This window comes from Lemur catta, chromosome 2, assembly GCF_020740605.2.
Source record: "Lemur catta isolate mLemCat1 chromosome 2, mLemCat1.pri, whole genome shotgun sequence".
In the NCBI taxonomy this organism is placed as follows: domain Eukaryota; kingdom Metazoa; phylum Chordata; class Mammalia; order Primates; family Lemuridae; genus Lemur; species Lemur catta.
In genome coordinates this window covers 42,926,335-42,934,022 of record NC_059129.1, presented here as the reverse complement: position 1 = coordinate 42,934,022, position 7,688 = coordinate 42,926,335, and the positions used below count along the sequence as shown (strand labels likewise).

Sequence of the window (7,688 nt, the reverse complement as noted above, 5' to 3'; positions counted from 1 at the left end):
TAGGGAAATGCAAATCAGAACCACAATGAGTATCACCTAACTCCAGTGAGAATGGCCTTTGCCAAAAACTCCCAAAACAACAAATGCTGCTGTGGATGTGGAGAGATTGGAACATGCTGGTGGGACTTCAAATTAGTACAATCCCTGTGGAAAGTAATTTGGAGATATCTCAAAGAACTAAAAATAGAAATACCATTTGATCCAGCAATCCCACTACTACTAGGCATCTACCCAAAGGAAAAAAAGGCATTCTATAATAAAGACATCTGCACTCAAATGTTTATGACAGCACAATTCACAATTGCAAAGATGTGGCAACAACCCAAGTGCCCATCAATATATGAGTGGATTAACAAAATGTAGTATATGTGTACCGTGGAATACTACTCAAGTACAAAAAATAATGGTGATCTAACACCTCTTATATTATCCTGGACCGAGCTGGAGCCCATCCTTGAAGTGAAGTATCACAAGAATGGAGAAACAAGCACCACATGTACTCACCATGAAATTGGTATTAACTGATCAACACTGAGGTGCTCACATGAAAGTAATATTCTTCAGGGGCTGGTCAGGTGGGGCGGGGGGGTTGGTGGGAGTGGGTAAACTCACAACTAATGGATGCGGAGCACACTGTATGGGAGAAGGGCATTCTTGTAGCTCTGGCTTGGGTGAAGCAAAGGTATTATATGTAACCAAAATATTTGTACCCCCATGATATTCTGAAATTTTAAAAAAATTGGCAAAAAAGAATAAATGAATTATTCAATCAACATGAATGAATCTTGCAAACATATCATTGAGTGAAAGAAGTCACGTACAAATGAGTATAAAGTGTATGATTACATTTATGTAAGGTTCAAAACTGGCAAAATTAATCCATACTGCTAAGAGTCAGGGTAGTGCTACCCTTGGGGACGAAGTCACTGGAAGGCAGCATGATGGGACTTCTGAGTTGAGGTAATATGTATTTAAAATTGTTTTTATATTTTAGATAACAACTGTCAGTGTACAAAAGGTAATATCTATCTCTTTTATTTAAATATTTTCTTTCTACATTTTTTTTCTTTTTATTCAGTACCCGTGGGGACTGCCAAAAATTGCCAGTGCCAACTATATTGCAAGTCATCATGGCGGGGTATTGGGAAAAGTTTTCTATTAGCAATAATCACACCGTGGATAAACCTCACTGGCTACGATACTGCCATTGTGCAAAGCTGGTAATATCTATTTCCTGAGGTGCATATTGGTCCACCTAATGTATTCACCTTGTTAACAATCGTCCAACTGTACTCCCATAATTTATTTTCTAAGGCAGACAAAAAAATGAGGTGTAACCCACAGTTACAGCATAACTAGAAGGCAGAAAATACTGTCAACTTTGAATTAACATATAAATAGGGAAATACATACTCAAATCTAGCAAAGACACATTTGGAGGCCTGTTCCAATCTAACAGGGAGACGGAGGGGACAAGAGCAGAACAGAGGGGGCCTGGGGCAGTGGGCAGATAGAAAATCATCCTTGCAAAAATAATCTTCCATTGTGAGTGGGGAAATTACGAAAACAAGTCTGGGACAGAGAATACAGGTGCACTGCTTGCTGTGCAATCTAATAAAAAGAATTTGACTGTGGAGAGAATCAGAGGTGATAGTCTCAGGAAAGGGTTCATCGAAGTGTTGACTTAAATGGTGGCAGCTCCTTTAAGAAACATGGTAGTAAAGGGAAAAAGGAAGCAAGTAGGGAAAATTAAATTACATTCAGAAACAAAAGAGAATCATGAAATCAGAAGACCTATCAACCTCTTCTCCCCCAAAGATTCCTATTAATGAAACTGCACTACACTGTACTAACAGTAGAGGGTGACCTTGAGCCAAGAAACCTAGTAAGCCACAAAATTTCCTATTACTGTTTTGGCTGCTTTAGGGAAATAGACATCACAGCATGAATACAAAGCTGTAGAGTGATCCACTGAAGCCACTGACAGCTAATGCATATTCTCTCCAAAACGAGAACAAGAGGCACGTCAACAACAGCAAGGAAGCAGAAGAGAACTGTAACACTATGCTCCAAACTGAATCAAACATTCACGAGTTGAGGGAGTCATCCTTTTCCATGAAGGGTAGCATGTGAGTTGTTTTATCAGTCTGCTACCTGCCGGTGGAATTTTGGGAGTCAGACAACCTTCTTCTGTTTTGCACTTCCCCCCTTTTAGTTCAGGTAGCATTATTTCTCTAAAACTTTTGAGGGTGTTCTGTGGATTTCATGGAGATTCACTCTATTAGACAAAAGCCACACCTACTGATCCTTTTGAGATAATCGCGTCTCTATTTTGGCCCCCTGCTGGGACATTTGAGGGCCAACACATTAGAGGATAGGTCAAGCATCCCTTTAATTTCCTGGGGGACCCTCTAACGATTTGATCTTTCCATGGTATGTCTGCCACAGTAATATAGTAAGTGATATAAAAGAAACGCAAAAGAAGGTAAAAAATATATAGGAATCTTTAAAGAAGAAAGGAAAGAATAAGTTAATATTAAAATGATTTCATTTTAGATTGTTCTCACTCTTGAGCATAACGAGGGAGCACTCTTTAAGGCAAGTGTGGGGGTGTAAGTGCGCCCAGGGGTCATTCAGACCCTAAGGCGGCTAAAGGGGAGCCATTTTGCTTCCAGTATGCTTTCAGTTTTGTTGTCTTAAAAGTTTAGAATTAACCTGCAAAATGTCCTTGAGGAAAAACAGGTCAAGAGTCCTGAATAGGTCAACTGCAGACAGCTGATGACAAGATTGTTTGCTGACAATGAGCAGGTCACGATGACTTGCACAAAGCTTGCTTTCTGCCACCAACCTTCTTGACCCCTTCCTTGGCAAGTAGAGAGGAGATGGTCTCTGAGACGATAGTCCGCCATCTCCTCAGGCTGCTGTCACTTGAATAAACCACCTCTCCTCCACCAACACTCCCCTCTCGTGTCTGGTTGGTGGCAGGCAGCCGGGCCTGCACCCAGCAACAGAAGTACTAAGCAGCTATCAATTGGAGTGCTCAGGTCATGGTCCTGTAGTCACAAAAAATTAGAAGGATGGGAGAGAGAGTACAAAGAACAATCAGATTCCTGTTCTCGCTACCTTGGGATACACAAAATTGAGAAAATATATTGAGGAAGTTGTACACAGAAACCTCCAATTGCTGTACAATAGATGTTTTAGAAAGAGAGACTAGAAAGAATATAGAATACAGTAAAAGAAATAATGGGCCGGGCACGGTGGCTCACGCCTGTAATCCTAGCACTCTGGGAGGCCGAGGCGGGTGGATCACTCGAGGTCAGGAGTTCGAGACAAACCTGAGCAAGAGCAAGACCCCGTCTCTACTAAAAATAGCAAGAAATTATATGGACAACCAAAAATATATACACAAAAAATTAGCCGGGCATGGTGGCGCATGCCTGTAGTCCCAGCTACTCGGGAGGCTGAGGCAGTAGGATTGCTTAACTCCAGGAGTTTGAGGTTGCTGTGAGCTAGGCTGACGCCACGGCACTCACTCTAGCCAGGGCAACAGAGCGAGACTCTGTCTTAATAAAAAAGAAAAGAAAAGAAAAGAAAAGAAATAATAGAAGATTTTTTGCTGAGCTAAGGGAAGACTTTAGTCTTTGGATGGATAAGATTCGTGCAACTTAAAGGCAACAGGCAGGAATCATGAAAATATGCAAATAGTTACCTAGCTGTAGTAATGAAAAATTTTGACTACAAAATCAGAAACAAGAAAAACAATGATTAAAAAAAAGCTTCCACAAAGGACATAAACAAGCTAACTAACAGTTTATACATAAAAAGACAAGAACCAGAAGACAGGAAACAGATTTCTTATCTGAGCTATCAGAAGCCAGAAAACAGCTGGGGTGTGTGTCGGGGGTGCAAGGAGGCTAAGCTACTGCGTGGGAAGCGGAGTGTTGGCAGGAAAGGCAGTGGAAGAGAGATTTGTACAGCGCAATGGAAGAGAGACACGGGGGAGAGAAGAAAGCCCTGAGGAGTAGATCCTGGGGAAAGGGACCGCTAAAGAGGGTGTTATTTTAAAACTTGCCCTGTGTGTCATGATTCAAAACTGTCATTGCCACACCCTCAAAGACTCCCATTGCATTGCAAAGATCGTGGATTTATGTTTTGTTTATATTTTGATGTAAAACTGTGCTAACGCACATTGATTCTACTGCGGGAAGTTTCAGGTCCTTAGCACTAGGGCAGTAACAGCTACAGGGATAGTAGTAATTGCGCACGTACACCAGTAGGTGGAGACACTGCACTTTAGAAAGTCAAGCAAGCTGCTGCTTTCGCTCCTCTCCTCTGCCCTTTGCAGGTCTGGACTGGGGAAGGTCAGCATTCCTAGAGGGTGGCAACCCTGCAGCTCCTATTTCCCTGAGTCTTCCTTCTGTGTGTTCAAAATACGATGCAATCCGAGATGCGGGTTTGGGTGTTTCAGAAGCAAAGAAGCATGACTGCAGCCGGGGTTAAAGCCTGCTTTTGCCTGAGAACCGAGGAGCTCAGTCTGACATGCTCTCTCAGGTAAGAGATTGCTACTATAAAATCACATGCTTGAAACAAACTTCACGGCTGTCACTCCAGTGCAAGCCACTGTCGTTTTCTACCTGGAGCTTTCCTTATCCTCTGTCACTATCTGAAGCATTCTTGATACCTCAGCAAGAGTGATATTTTATTTTACAATTAATATTTTAAATTTATCAGGATACATGTATATAGTTTGAAAATTAAACAGTAGAGATATATTGTAATAAAAACAAGAACCCATTACAGCACCCCTTCCCTTCACTGGCATTATATTATCTCCAGCTCAACGACTTTTAACAGCGATATGCGTATCTTTGTGTATGTGGGAGTATTAACTTAGACATCAGTTGACTTCCTGCCATGACAGCAGAGAATTTAGACTGCCAACAACTACACGTCTCTGGCATCCTCTTTATGTTATTGTTAGGTTACTATGTTTAGTTCCTCTGTAGGAACCCCTATATTTTTAAATACAATACTCTATTATTCTGTCAGTTATATACCAAATCTCTTGAATTTTCTCCTTGTAGATGAAGATATTGCTAACCCTACTCTTTCCTGTTCTACTTTTTTCCTTCTTTCATATTCCAACTTCTGAAATTTATAATTTGTCTTTAATATTTTCAAAATTGATAGCATTTATGCTTTGTCAACATGTCTATGTCTTTCCATTGTTTTCCCACAGTTTCATTATGAATTATAATTTAAAAAATATTTAATTTATAAAACTTATGTATGTTCACTATTGAGTGAATATATTTCCTTTCTTGAACATCTTTTGATTTTTATGGAGTTTCTAATTGCAATATCTTTCCCACCATATATATAGTCCACTTTCTATTACATCTTTAGATATTTTGAGTGTCCGAAGAGTATTAAGAAATGTATGGAATCATGTTTATCATGGAATCCCCTTCCGGGAGCCCTCCATTCTCCAGTTTCAATCTAAAAATTTGATTTCCAGGATTGTTGAACAGATGTCATCTTGGGATTCTCTTCATTGTTTCCTTGGGTTTAAACCACTGTTTCATGTATCCAATATCTTCTTCTTTCTTCCTTTAACTCCCTACTATTGCTGCAAAACATCTTTTAGTAGCATTCTGAAAAGGGTATACTGGAAGTAAATTTTCTAGTCTTTGCATGTCTGAGAATCATCTTTATCCTGGCCTCATGCTTCAATAAAATGTTGTGAGTTTAAAAGTCTAGGTCTAATCAGGAGAGAGAGGAAATCATGCAGTGATTTGAAAAAGAAAGTTCAATGTAAAGAATTATGAACCATAACCAGGGATTGGAGTAATATTAGTTAGTAAGAAGTAAAGAGAACTCTAAAAGATGTAGTAATAGCAGGTGTAAAGTCCATAATATAATATATAATAGCTACTGCCCGAGGGTTAAGATAGGGCACCCAAGGAGGAGCCTTCTCAATTTTTCTTTCCAAGGGTGAGGTCAGACCTTGCGAGGGAGGCACATTCATGGCATACTGAGTGGCAGAGTAGTTGCTGTGTTGCCGCCCTGGCAGAAATTTGCTGGAATTCACCCTGGGAGATCCTGCCTCTAGGATGTTCGGGGAAGCTCTTCCTGCTCCTCTGGTGGTCTCACAAGAGACTCTGCTATAAAACTGCCAAAGTGTGTGTGTGTGTATATGCATGTGTGCACGCGCATGTGTGTGTTTGTTTGTATGTGTGTTTGTGTGTGTGTGTGAACGCGCATGTGTGCCTGAGGAAGCTGCTGGGTGCTGGGTGCTGCTGGCTGCCCTACACGCTGCCAAATCTGGGTGCTGAGGAAGCTTCAGGAGCCTGGCGCTGGAGAAGCCAGCTGAGAACTTTCCAAAATTAATGACAGACAACAAATCACATATTACAGACCTGAGAGAATACCTAGCAGGATAAATACACCCCCCAAAATTTACTCCTAAGCATATCATATTGAAACTGTAAATAAAATCATGTTGAAGAGTATAAATAATGTTTTGAAAAGCAAAGAGGAATGAGAAAACAAGTTATTACATTTTACATATTTCTTAAAAGTGGATATAACACATAGATATTGGTCAATATGTATTATATAATTTGAACAGCACTGTTATGAAATATACGTGGATATTTTTCAATACATGCATTACACAAAAGAAGAAATAAAGTACTACTCAGTCAAAAAGAAAGATTTAACAACCTAGTAGCAACGTTGGAAAGTATGAGTAGGTAATTCACAGAAGAAACTCCAATGGAAAGCAGCATATTGTAAAGATAGTCAGTACTGTCTTTGATGTTTGACATAGTAACATTGTGTCCCTTCAGCTTAAACAAAAATATATTGCACATTGATAAAAATCTGGAAGCACAACTTTGAAGGGTTACTAATGAATTGTCTGGAAACATTTTTCTAAAAACTGATATGGTTTTGGAAGACCAGTGTGAATCTTCAAAGCACTGCCATTTGTTGAATGAAATACCAAGTGGAGAAATTGAGGGTCCTTGACTGGGAAGGATCGAATTGTTTAGAACTCAGCTGGAATCCTGAGTGGTGGTTCTCTACATGTAGCAGGCAGAGAATGTCACTAGTGGGAACAGGGGTTTGTTTAGGTGAAGGCAGCCTAGGTCTGGACTTCAAAGTCATCAATTGCTTCATTCATTCATTTGTCAAATAATTATTTAGCTCCTACTAAGTGCCACATAGTGTTCCAGATAAAACAGTGAGCAAGGCAAAAATATCTCTACCTTTATGGGTTTTAATTCTAGCAGGAAAGAAAAAAATCATACTATAATAAACAGATACAGCATATAATGTTAGGAGGTGATTCTCGCTATGAAGAAAGACATGCGCAGGTGGAGTAAGGGTGTAGAGCAGCAAGGGCTTACTAGTCGTGAATTTCCATATAGGCCGTGGCAGGCTTATTTCAAGAAAGCAGAAATATTTTACTATATTTTTCCCTTGGGTTATTAGTGTCAGATATAAGTATATAGAGCACTAGATTTATCACCACAGGTTTCAGTACCACTTGCACTGATTTTGAATAAAATTCACTGTCACAGAATGAAGCAGGAGGACTGGGCTTAGCGCCGTCTCCCTGTAGAAGAGCTGAGTCTGATGTGCAGACCTGCAGACCCCGTGCACACCAGCGGCGCCACCGC

General features: G+C 40.2%; 1 non-coding gene across 1 annotated transcript; it reads right to left on the bottom strand.

Moving 5' to 3' along the window:
* Nucleotides 1-1,078: 1,078 nt before the first annotated feature.
* Nucleotides 1,079-1,219, bottom strand: LOC123633608. Its single transcript, XR_006733641.1, has one exon. It is a non-coding gene; the product is annotated as a U4 spliceosomal RNA (small nuclear RNA).
* Between the last annotated feature and the right edge of the window lie 6,469 nt (nucleotides 1,220-7,688).